At 44.9% G+C, this 12,500-nt stretch overlaps 1 protein-coding gene across 1 annotated transcript in view; it reads left to right on the plus strand.

The window, feature by feature from the left end:
• Positions 1 to 12,500, plus strand: part of cacna1ib (calcium voltage-gated channel subunit alpha1 Ib) — a 95,178-nt gene that overhangs the window by 63,165 nt on the left and 19,513 nt on the right. The window lies entirely within an intron of this gene.

Here is a 12,500-nt window from a genome sequence, read left to right on the forward strand (position 1 = left end):
ATATTGTTTGATCTCTAATGAGAGTTAGCTGACATGTAGTTGCAGAGTTACTTATAGTTAGTAGACTATCTAAAGTGGATTATTGAAATAAAGTGTAACTTTTCTTTCTTTTGTCAAACAGGAGTAATATATTTCAGTGTGTGCTGCTTGATAAATGCCTGAAAAGATTGCAATGATGAATTATTTTCACAATAAATCATGCCGAATTAAGACAAGACACCAAATATAAATAGTGTAAAAAATGTAACTAATAGAAATTACCATTTCCCTTTCAAGGGAACTCGAGCTGCGTCGAGACGCGGTGGGAACGCCCTGCGTGATTGCGTCGTGAAGCACGTGTATAATCAGTCCAATGGAAAGACGAGACGTCATAGGCGGTTGACGTCATCGACCAGGAAGCTATAAAGCACCCCTGAGACAGACCGCGACAGCTTCTGTGCCTTCAGCAAGCGATCTGTGTATTCTGTCCTTGTCATATTTATCGTTGTCTGTCAAGTTGCAATATATATATATATATATATATTATGGCAAAAAAGAGCAAGCAAGCGTTGTGTTGTTCCATCCCCACGTTATATCACGGGTGGGGACACACACTTCAGCTTTGTGTTGCTTGTTTGGGAGTGGAGCATGCCAACAGTCAGTTCTCGAGGGGGCTGACTGTGAGCATTGCGAGAAGCTGTCCGTGAGGACGCTCCGCTCCCGCCGGCCGTTCTTCGAGGAGGACGTTTCGGTGCGCGCGCCCCGTGGCGCGGGTCCCGCTGCTGCCGAGGCACGGCGTCGACGGGCATCTCGGGGAGAAGCATGCTCTGCGGTTTCTCCTCCCTGGGATGAGGCACTCATGCTGCGATTTCCAATTCCGAGGAATTGGTATCGTTAGTGTTTAAAAAATAAATAAATAAATAAAAGAAAAAAATATCAAAATAAGGCAGATGTTTATGAGTTTTCAATAAATAATAAATAAGTCAGCTCATAACTCTGTTGAATAAAGAGGAGCTTATAAAAGGAGGTTTTATATAGTGCTGTTGCTAAGTTAAATATTACTGGCCAGCCGAACATATATGAGAGTGAAAATACAAGGAAAACTCTATATCTCAGCCTCCTCGTCGGGGAGTGCCGTTTTTTCCCTATCTCCACACTGAGGTGTCGAGATCGTGGAATAAACCGGTTTCTGTTTATGTGTTTTATCCCTAAACTTCTACTATAGTAATGTTATGGGTATTAAGTATCATGGTATGACAGTGCCTCGGGTTAAAGAGAGCTATCTCTCTCCCGTGTTGGCGTCATCATAACCCCGACGTTACCCACCAGCCACCATAAATAATAGATAAATATTATTAGGCAGCACTGGTAGGTAAAGTATATAAGCATGGATGAATGTGAGGATGTAACAGCAAAAAAATAAATAAAAGAATGACGCTATTCGAGAATTGCGTCGCGCAACAGATAAACTATACCGGGGAGGGACGGTTTCGAGAAATCGTTTCTCCTCGGCGTCCTCTGGGTGACGACTCTCTGAGGAGGGTCGCAGCGCTGCCAGTTCGGTTGTTTCCTGCTGGTGGCCACGGAGTGATATATTTATTTATATATATATAGTTTTTCTGATGTAAAGAAAAATTAAGATAAAATATGTCTTTTCTTCTGGACGCTCCGCTTTCAAAAAAAACGAAGAAATAAACTCTTCAGCGGCGTTCCAAAGGTTTCTTCCTCACCGATCTAACGTTCCTGAGACTGCTGGGTGGGAGCAGTCTCAGCATACTTAAGCTCCTCGCAGCATAGAGTGCGGCAAAACAAAGATTCGCCATTCGGGCTCATCCACAATCGATGGGGACCTGGGTGGCGGTCACAGTCTAGCCAGTTAGAGATATGCAAGATCTGAGGACTGTTTTATCTCTAAAATAGCTAAAAATGGAAGAAGCCCTGACGCAGAAGCTGCAGGCTTCTGAGGGTGGTCCCCTCCGGGGTAGGGACGGTTTTGAGAAATCGTTTCTCCTCGGCGCCCTCTGGGGTGCGACTCTCTGAGGAGGGTCGCAACGCTGGCTGTTCGGTTTTCCTGCCGGTTCTCCGTTTCAGGACACCGAGGTGTCAGCGTCCCCAAACGATCCTCCGAGGAGGGACGTAGAGCAGTCAGTTCGGTTTCCCTGCCGGTTCGCCGTTTCAGGGCACTGAGGTGCCTGCTTTTTCCAACGATCCTCCGAGGAGGGTCGTAGGAACAAAGCTAGTTAGAGGTAGGCAAGATCTGAGGACTGTCGTTATCTCTAATAAAACTTAGACAAGAAGTCCTGACGCTGAGGCTATCAGGCTTCTGAAGGTTCCTCCGGGGCAGGGACGGTTTTGAGAAATCGTTTCTCCTAGGCACCCTCTGGGGTGCGACTCTCTGAGGAGGGTCACAGCGCTGCCAGTTCGGTTGTTCCCTGCCGGTTCTCCGTTCAGGGCACCGAAGTGTCAGCGTCCCCATACGATCCTCCGAGGAGGGGCGTAGAATGGTCAGTTCGGTTGTTCCCTGCCGGTTTGCCGCTTCAGGGCACCAAAGTGACTGTTCAACCAAATCCAGAGGCCAGTCTCGAGAGACTGGTTCCCCTAGTAGAATTTCTGGCAGCGTGGAAACTACTGCCACATATTTCTCAGTGGGTCCTGCACACTATAGAAAAGGGTTTCAGAATTCAGTTCGGTTCTCATCCGCCCAGATTTCTAGAGGTCCTCCCCACAGTGGTAGACCCCGAGCAGGCTCTGGTTATGGAGCAGGAAGTACTGACACTTCTGCAAAAGGAGCTATAGAAGGGGTTTCTCCTCCCAGCAGACAGTCAGGGTTTTACAGCCGTTACTTCATTGTTCCGAAAGAGGATGAGGGGTTGCGTCCTATTCTAGACCTGCGTCAATTAAACAGCAGGTTTCAGAATCTCAAGGTCAAAGTATGCTTACACTAAAATGATTGTGTCACAGATTCAGTCCGAGGACTGGTTTGTCACAATAGACTTGAAGGACACTTACTTATCTATCCATCCTCATCACAGGAGGTTCCTGAGGTTTGCTTTCGGGGGCGAAGCATACCAGTATCGGGTTCTTCCATTTGGCCTTTTTTATCACCCCGCACCTTTACAATATGCGTTGATGCAGCTCTGGCTCCTCTGAGACTCCAGGGCATTCGCGTATTATACTTTATCGACGATTGGTTGATCCTAGCTCAATCTGAGCAGATGGCAGTTCGGCATCGAGATGTCGTTCTGTCTCATTTAAAGATGTTGGGGTTGCGGCTTCGCCGTAGATGGGGTAAAACTAGGCCAGTCACTCACTGTGTAACAGTTTTAGACTGTTGGGTCTCATGGCAGCTGCGTCCAACGTAATTACTTTTGGCCTTCTGTACGTGAGACCCCTGCAGTGGTGGCTCAGGACAAAGGGGTTTTCTCCGAGGGGAAATCCATTTTCGCATGATCAGGGTCACGCGGCTATGCCTACGTGCCTCGGTCATGTGGAAGAACCTTGGTTCCTCGCCCAGGCCCAGTGTTGGGAGCTTCTTGTCGATGCATAATGCTATCGACGGATACTTCCCTCACAAGTGGGGGGAGATCATGAGTGGTCGCTCGGCGAAGGGTCTTTGGCAGGACCATCTTCCTTTGGCACATAATTGGCTAGAAGTGACGGTGGTATTCCGAGAATCTCAATACTTCCTGTCAGACCCGAGAGGTCACCATGTGCTTGTCCTTCCGGATAAAACACTGATGGTTTCGTATATCAGAGCAGATATCCTGTTGAGGCAGGGGCTGAGGCCCGGGGAATGGAGACTTCACCCAGAGGTGGTGGAGCTCCTTTAGGAGAACTTCGGTCAAAACTCAAATCTACCTTTCACATCGTTTATACAACGCATTGCCCCATTTGGTTCTCCCTGATGCATCCAGCTCTGCTTGAACTGGATGCAACGTATTAGGTGTGGTTGAGGCTACACCTGTACGCATTTCCCGATATCTTTGCTCCCGGGAGTTACTCTCATCTAGAGTTATGGATACTGTGGGCTCGGTCTCTGAGGGGGCCCAGCTCATAGATTCAGGTCTCTCGACTGAGGTCGTGGAGACCATACTCCAGTCTAGAGCTCCCTCCACGAGAAGACTGAATATGCATTGAAATGGAAACTGTTCTCTGCCTGGTGCGGAGAATGCCTTCTGAATCTTGCTATCTGCCCTATGGTACTGTTGGATATCAGATGTTAAATATATCCAAAGTTCGTCAGAGTGTAGAAACTTGATGGCGTGTCTAATCAAAACACGGGACAAATACCAGTCCTTTGCTCTCTTTTATTCTCAGTTCAAGATGATTAAGTCTTGGGTAATTCACATGGCATAAAGATCATGGATTGCAGATTCACACGTTGTAAATAGACAGACGCCAACAGATGGACAGCATGGATTGGATGTACAAAGATGGTTTTAAGTCACTACAAACGATACAATAAAGGAAATCAAACTCATATAATTCATCAAACATAACATATACTCAAACCAAACAATTGAAATAAATAAATAAATTCAAACAATACAATTGGCAAAAACAAACTTACTTAACGCATCTTAAGCAAAAGGACTCAAAGGACATGGTTGGGTCTCCATTCAAACACCCACACCTCACCAATGCAAAAGAACAAAGGAAGGAAGTGAGGCCTACTTATAGACCTTAACCAGGGGGTGTATGGGTAATGTAGTGTACTCAATTTAGTAGTGTAATTTACTTGGGATTGTGGGATATGTAGTACACAGTATATAAGGGAAAAATAAAGAAAGAAAGAAAATTAAAGAAAAAGGCCAAATTCACAACAGCCGCCCCCAAATACAGTGATGTATTTGCTATTACTCATCTATTTCAGGTAATGGAATCAACTTAGCAACTGGACGTACATACGTTTTTCCATTAATAACAATCTCAGCTACTCTGACACGCCCATCCTGACTAGGTAGGAGACGTACTACCCTGCCAATGGGCCATGATGCTCTTGGAAGTTGAGAATCAACTACTAACACGACAGCAGAGTCATTTAGATTAGGCTGTTCTCGATTCCATTTTTGACGGAGCTGCTGACTTGGTAAATAATTTCGGATAAAGGAGGTTCAAAACTGGTCAACGAGGACCTGGCTGTGGCGCCAAGATCTGCGGCCAAGGAGCTTAGTGTTGGCATAAATCACCCGAGGTAGAGAAGAATCTCGCCGCCCCATGAGGAGGAGATTTGGAGTGATGGGGTCAAGGTCTAAAATGTTTGAAGAGGCGTAACCAAGTGGCTTCGAGTTTAACACTCCTTCAACTTCTGTCAAAACGGTCCATAGGACTTCCTCTGATACGGTTTGACTGCCAAGTACCACCCGCAAAGCTGTTTTAACTGAACGGACCTCTCTTTCCCATGACCCCCCAAAATGAGGGGCTTGTGGTGGATTAAACTTGAATTTAATTTGCTGATTTTCCAACTTGACTTGTAACTCAGTGGTAAGGTTCTGGAAAGCTTCTTTTAATTCTCTTGCAGCTCCACGGAAATTACTTCCTTGATCACAAAAAATCTCATATGGCTTACCTCTCCTGGATATAAAGCGGCGTAGGGCCATTAGAAAGCTGTCCACATTTAAACTGCTCAACAAATCAAGATGCAGACATCGAGTAGTCTGGCACTTAAACAGAATGCCCCATCTCTTCTCAGTTCTACGGCCAATATTGACATGGAAGGGACCAAAACAGTCCATTCCTGTGGACCAAAAGGGAGGTTTAAACAACCGGAGCTTGGAGAGTGGAAGATCAGACATTTGAGGAATAGATGGTTTAGCTCTCCACTTCCTACATTGTAAACAAGACCACTGATGTTTTTTTACGGCTTGTCTCCCTCTAATTATCCAGTAATTGCGCCGAAGTTCTGAGAAAACTCTCTCTGGACCAGGGTGGAAAAGTTTCTCGTCGCAGTCCTTGATAATTAAATGGGATAATGGATGTTTGGGGTCGAGGACGATTGGGTGAACCATTCCAGGTTCCATATCCTCTACACGTCTGAGCTTACCACCCACTACAATAAGTCCTGTTTCTTCATTGAATTCAGGAGAAAGTGTAAGGAGACAACTCTGAGGTTCAATGGGCTTTCCTTCCTTCAAACACTGGTACTCAGAGGGAAAGCTTTGTTGCTGGGCTTGTCTCAAAAGAAGGTTTTGAACTGAAGAGGCGTCACAGGGGTCCTCCCTATGTCGTTGCAGTAACTCATTTGTTGCAAACTGTAGCTCTGACCATGATTTGAAACAGGAAGGATCTGGGAGTACAAAATCATCCAATTGTGTTAAGCCACAAAAGAGTGGTTTGCGGAGCTCAGGATCAGGACTAGCAGATCTGGATACTAGATTTTTGGGCCATTCATTTGGAGGAAATTTCAGAAACATTGGACCTTGTCGCCATCTATGATCAAGTTTGGCTAGCTCAACAACAGTTTTACCTCTTGTAATGTCATCTGCTGGATTCTGTGCAGAAGGAATATACCTCCAAGAAGAGGGATCAGTGAGTTCCAGGATTTCAGTGACTCTGTAAGCTACAAAAACTTTGTAGCGACAGGAGAGGGAGTGCAGCCAAGACAAGACAGTTGTCGAATCGGACCATAGGACAATATTTGTCAAAGGATAAGTCAATTCATTCTGCAGGAGTTTACAAAGCTGTGCACCTGTTAGAGCAGCACAAAGTTCAAGACGAGGGATGGATATTTGCCTTTTAGGTGCAACTCGAGATCTTGCCATGATGAATGAAGTATGTACCACACCCTTGTCAGTTTCCATTCGCAAATAGGCTACTGACCCATATGCGCTCTCTGAAGCATCGCAAAAAATATGCAACTCTCTGGATGTAATTTGGTTGGAAGGTAAAGTTAAATAACAACGAGGAAGCTGTATCAATGACAGGTCAGGGAGCTCAGTTTCCCAAGCCTTCCAGGCCTGTTGAATAGGATCTGGCATAAGGGGATCATCCCAGCCCCGGGACTTCATCCAGCATTGTTGTATGATGACTTTAGCTCGAGTTGTAAAGGGGGTTATGTAACCTAAGGGATCATACTGACTGGCGAGGACTTTATATATATTGCGCAGGGTTGTGGTTTTATACTCCACAGTTCGGGATCGATACCCTAATGAATCAGAGGGACAGTGCCAGCTCAGACCCAGAGCTCCTTCTTTAGGATCCAAACGATCTTGATTGATCCACAGTTCAGCACTCTCAGACCTGGCTTCAGGAGGAAGATGTCTGACAACATCAGGCTGGTTACTTGCCCACTGTCTGATTTCAAATCCTCCACTCATCAGTAAAGAACGCATTCTGTCTAGGAAGTTCTTAGCAGTTTGCACATTTGGAAAACTCTCTAAACAGTTGTCAACATAGAATGACTGAAGTACAGAATTCACAATATCTTCATATCCTTCTTGGTGATCATGGACATGCCTTTGTAGAGCATATATTGCGCAACATGGACTACATACTGTGCCAAAGGGCAAAACTTGCCATTCGTAGATGTCAGGTGGATTTGACCTCTGCATATTGCGCCACAGAAAGCGTACAAGAGAACGGTCTTCTGGGAGTAACCTTACTTGATGGAACATGGATTTTATGTCCCCACTAATTGCCACTGGGCACTGACGAAACCGGAGTAAGACACCAAGTAAGGAAGGGCCCAGTTGTGGACCAGGAAGAAGTTGACTGTTAAGTGACACACCTTTATATTGATAGGAGCAATTGAAGACTATTCTTTTTTTTCCATTATGCTCCACAATATGATGAGGAATATACCATGATTCATTGGATGAGTCATGAGAAAGTTCCACTTTGGAAACATAACCGGACTCCTCCAACTTAGCAATTTCTTGGTCATACACAGCAGCAGTTTTAGGATCTCTTTGGAGGCGTCGCTCGATACATCTGAGGGAAGACATAACTGCATTTGGTGAGGCTCGTAACCTCATGGCGGAGGCAACACGCAATAATGGAGTGGCATATCTTTGCACGCCATCTACATCAACTCTTTTAGACTTGGAGGCCAACAAGTCCATAGCTTCTTGGTCCTGCTTGGATCTGGTAATGACTTTCTCATTTCTGAAAGGAAGGATGTCTACTTTCCATAATTTCTCTACATCATGGCGAAGTTCTTCTAGTGGATTAGCGATGGTAAAAAGACACTGCATCTCATCAGTGTTAGGAATCGGTATTGGGCCTTGAAGTACCCAGCCTAACCTGGTCTGAATTGCAGCTGGGGATTTAGGAGGCCCGAAATACACCTGATCAATTGGATTTATCAGGTGTGGGTAGTCTGCACCGATAAGAATAAGTGGTTGGACATTAGCAAAGGCTGGAAGGGGTAAGTCTCGAAGATGTCTGAAACGTCTCTGCAAGATCTCAACAGGATAAGTCTGTTCTGCCAGTCCCAATCTGGCAGCAGAAAAGGCATTGGAAATGGAATACTTCTTTTCTGGATTGGCCATGGAGGATATTTCAAAGGTTACAGAAAAGCCTTCAAGTGCAAGAGTATCTTGACGTACAGTTCTAACAATCAGGGACTCAGTTACTCCGTTGAGGCCCAAATAATCAGATGCTTGAGGTAGCAACATGGTACGTTCTGATCCATCATCCAGGATGGCATAGGTTTGCAAGGATCTGCCTTTATAATGGAGAAGTACTTCAACAACTTTAAGCAGTACCTTGCCAGAACCTCCAAGGCGACTAAGATAGAATGTACCGTTATCCTGATCACGACAATTAACTCCATGAAGGATACCAAGATGTCTGCCTTTGCACTGTGGACAGGGTTTTTTCAAGTCACAGTTGACAGCTAGATGATTAAGCCCACATCTCCAGCTTCTTTTGTTCTCTCTAATCCATACATCCTTCCTGGCGTCTTCTAGAGATCTAAAAGAGGGGCACAGGCCAATGAAATGATCTCTACTGGAACAATATGCGCATGAATACTTGGAACTCAATTCTCCATCTCTCAAATTCTGGGGTTTCTTATTTGCGGATCTTGGCACATCAGAATTACCGTTGACTCCGTACAAGACTGTTCGAGTGTTAACGTAGGACTTTGATTGAGGTTTACTCAAGAGTGGTTTTGGAAAGTCACTAACCTGGTCAGCCATTGCTTGGCACTCAGCCTCTTCTTGGAGCCAGGCGGAAAAGTTAATCAGGTTGTAGCTTTGAACCCTTTAGGATCGTACGGACATAACGGGCAAAGTTGGTCACATGCTCTGTAGGCAGTTTACTGAGTAGTTGCTGTACATGAGAAGCGCAGGATAATTCGGATTTAACTTGGTCTTGGTCCAAAGATTGGAGCATGCCAACCAAAGCTCGAACCTTTAGTGCGAAGCTACTAAATGCTCTGCTGTCACCTGGTCTCACCCTGGGGAGAGCTAGAATGGCTTTAATTTCTCTCAAAACTAGTTGATGAGGTTGCCCATATTTCTGCTGTAGTGCCAAAAGAGCCATACTGTAAGGCCTAGGATCATTAGCATAAGCTAGAGCTAGATCACGAGCTGGAGAAAATCTTAAATGATCCAGCAAGATATGGAATTTGTAATGTTCTGGCTCATGGGGTGACAACAAATTTGTCAAGGCTAACTGCAACATTGCAAATTCTTGGGGGTCGTCATTCACCAAGAAAGGAAAGGAAGGTCCCTGAACACGAGAAGTAGGATAGGAAGGAACAGAATATGAAGCATAATATGGCTGAGAATATGGATAAGGATGAGGAAATGGAATTGCGGTTGTTTGAGTAGTGGGAACAATTGGTTGAATGTACGGGGCAGGATGTTGTACAACAGGATTCCCTATCTGACCTACAGACTGTGATTGAATATGAGGACCTACATTAGCTGAGGATACATAAGGAATCGCCAAGCTAGAAGCTGGTCCTAATGGCCATGAATACTGGGAAACAGCATACTGAGGCTGAGGTGGTAATCGTGCTGGTGGTAATTGTGCTGATGTTACTTGTGAGGATAACTGAGTATGAGCCATGTAAGGGGAAAAAGGACTACATGGTAATCCAGGCTGTGGTGTACCGGGTGGTTGTACCAACACTGGTGGTGTTTGCACTTGAGGGGAATGACTATTAGAAGGCTCAGGAACCAATGGAATAAAAGAAGGTTGTAACGTACTACTTGATTGTGGTTGCGATGTTATATCATGTGTGTGCATATGTTGGGGTGGACTACGTAACAGTGAAGAAGGAGGAAGAGGCAAAGAACTAGGCCTACTCAATGGAAGCGATGAAGGAACAGTTGAGGAATTACATTTCTCACAAGTTGATTTCTGTTCAGCTTTCTTAATACATGCACACAATTCTTGAACAATAGATGCATTAGCAAAGGCATTTTCATCATCATCAGAAGCATCATCAAAAGACTCAGAAAATTCAGAATGTTTAGAAGAAACAACTAACTGTGACATTCTAGACATCATCTCACCAAGCATACCCTTAAGTCCAAGTATTTCTTGTTTAATATCCATATCGAGTAAATCATGTTGAGACTGTTCACGATGAGCAGATGAGCATGGTGCAGATCTTAGAGAAGATGGATTTCCATACTGGGTTTGGTGATGATCACTTACAAATAGTGTTGGTGAGGGAGGGGGAGAAGGAGCACGTTCTCTCACCATACAGTCAGCAAAACGGGCAGGAGGTCTTCTCCTTCTTAGGCTGCGCCGGATTGCAGGTCTTGCATGGTAATCCATTCCACCAAATTTCTACCTCCGGCTCGAAGGACCATTTGTTGGATATCAGATGTTAAATATATCCAAAGTTCGTCAGAGTGTAGAAACTTGATGGCGTGTCTAATCAAAACACGGGACAAATACCAGTCCTTTGCTCTCTTTTATTCTCAGTTCAAGATGATTAAGTCTTGGGTAATTCACATGGCATAAAGATCATGGATTGCAGATTCACACGTTGTAAATAGACAGACGCCAACAGATGGACAGGATGGATTGGATGTACAAAGATGGTTTTAAGTCACTACAAACGATACAATAAAGGAAATCAAACTCATATAATTCATCAAACATAACATATACTCAAACCAAACAATTGAAATAAATAAATAAATTCAAACAATACAATTGGCAAAAACAAACTTACTTAACGCATCTTAAGGAAAAGGACTCAAAGGACATGGTTGGGTCTCCATTCAAACACCCACACCTCACCAATGCAAAAGAACAAAGGAAGGAAGTGAGGCCTACTTATAGACCTTAACCAGGGGGTGTATGGGTAATGTAGTGTACTCAATTTAGTAGTGTAATTTACTTGGGATTGTGGGATATGTAGTACACAGTATATAAGGGAAAAATAAAGAAAGAAATAAAATTAAAGAAAAAGGCCAAATTCACAACAGTACAGTACTTGATTTCTGCAATGAATGTTTCTTTGCTGGGTTATCTCTGAGGAGAGATCCTTATTTCATCTTCTCCGTGGTACTTGAGGCTGAGGCCTGCACGTACTTGGATTTGCACCTGGTATGGTGATAGTCTTTCCTCACCCCTTGCCGGGTTGTATTCCTAGGCCCCTATTAAATTTGTGGGTCATTTGTGCTGCAGGCCTTCTGTCCTCCACCTTAATACAAGCCAGATCAGGAAGAACTTAATCTGTTTTGCCCTGTCCGGGCTTTTGGATGCTTATGTCCACAGAGCTGCCCTGTGGCATATATATAAGAGCAGTTATTTGTCTGCTTCGGGTTACCTAAGATAGGTTGCCCTGCATCTAAACAGATAATGAGCAAGTGAGTAGTTGAGGCTATCTCACTTGCTTATGAAGCGGCCGGACAGCCTTCACCTTTGGCTGTCCCGGCCCATTCTACCAGGAGTATGGCTGCCTCTAAGGCTTTATTATCAGGAGTTTCACTCTATGACATCTGTAATGCGGCAGGCTGGTCCTCACCACTTACATTTGTTAGATTTATGACTTGGACCTAGGCTCCACTCCAGGGCCTAGGGTGCTTGTTTCCTAGTGTGCACATGGTCTTCATACAGAACAGGCATTTGTCATATGGCGTAGTGGGTATAGGGTTCCCACCGCGTCTCGACGCAGCTCGAGTTCCCTTGAAAGGGAACGTCTCAGGTTACGTATGTAACCCTGGTTCCCTGAGAGGGAACGAGACGCTGCGTCGCCTTGCCATACTCCCTGCATGCCTGTGATCGACTTGCTTCGGCTTTCAGAAGCTGTCGCGGTCTGTCTCAGGGGTGCTTTATAGCTTCCTGGTCGATGACGTCACCCGCCTATGACGTCTCGTCTTTCCATTGGACTGATTATACACGTGCTTCACGACGCAATCACGCAGGGCGTTCCCACCGCGTCTCGACGCAGCGTCTCGTTCCCTCTCAGGGAACCAGGGTTACATACGTAACCTGAGACGATTTCCACAGTTGACTGAATACATTAAAAATTTTAGGAAAGTTATCTGAAATGCAATGTCTAAATATGCAAATGAGGCATTAGCTAATTAAATATGCACTTATTTGCATGG

The sequence above is a fragment of the Leuciscus leuciscus genome, assembly GCF_965113295.1.
Source record: "Leuciscus leuciscus genome assembly, chromosome: 14".
NCBI classification, from domain to species: domain Eukaryota; kingdom Metazoa; phylum Chordata; class Actinopteri; order Cypriniformes; family Leuciscidae; genus Leuciscus; species Leuciscus leuciscus.